This window comes from Mus pahari, chromosome 22 (assembly GCF_900095145.1).
Source record: "Mus pahari chromosome 22, PAHARI_EIJ_v1.1, whole genome shotgun sequence".
Lineage (NCBI taxonomy): Eukaryota > Metazoa > Chordata > Mammalia > Rodentia > Muridae > Mus > Mus pahari.
This window is the reverse complement of record NC_034611.1, coordinates 18,417,661-18,418,180: the sequence shown is the minus strand read 5'-3', so window position 1 is coordinate 18,418,180 and position 520 is coordinate 18,417,661.

Genomic DNA, 520 nt, shown 5'->3' with positions numbered 1-520 from the left:
ACCCTGTCTCGAAAAACCAAAATAAAATAAAATAAGAGAGAGAGAGAGAGAGAGAGAGAGAGAGAGAGAGAGAGAGAGAGAGATCATCCATAGGAAGGACCCAGACAGTCTTAGTGTCTGTGAAAACCTAAGTCTACATAAAAAGCAAGAACAGCAATCTTCTGTAAGACTGTAAGTTCTGTGAGGAAACACAGGGAAGAGCAAGGGGCTCCCTGATGACCCTGCACTCCTGAGGACAAAGGCCTTGTGTATCTTCTGGGTTTTGCTGTGGACACAGCTCACTTTCTGTTGGGCATAGACAAAGCCCCAGAGGCATGTCACACCGGTCCTTGTCTCTCCTCCAGGCAATAAATCAAGAGCATGAAGGCCCAATTTTTCTCTAATTGATTTAGGCCTGAGCCTGGACTGCCACCATTTCATGGTCTCAGCAAGCTATTTCCTTCATGACAAATGACCGAGGTACCTCGTCAGGAAGAGGCCTAGTGGGAAGGACTAGATGGTTCTGGAGGCTGGGGAAATA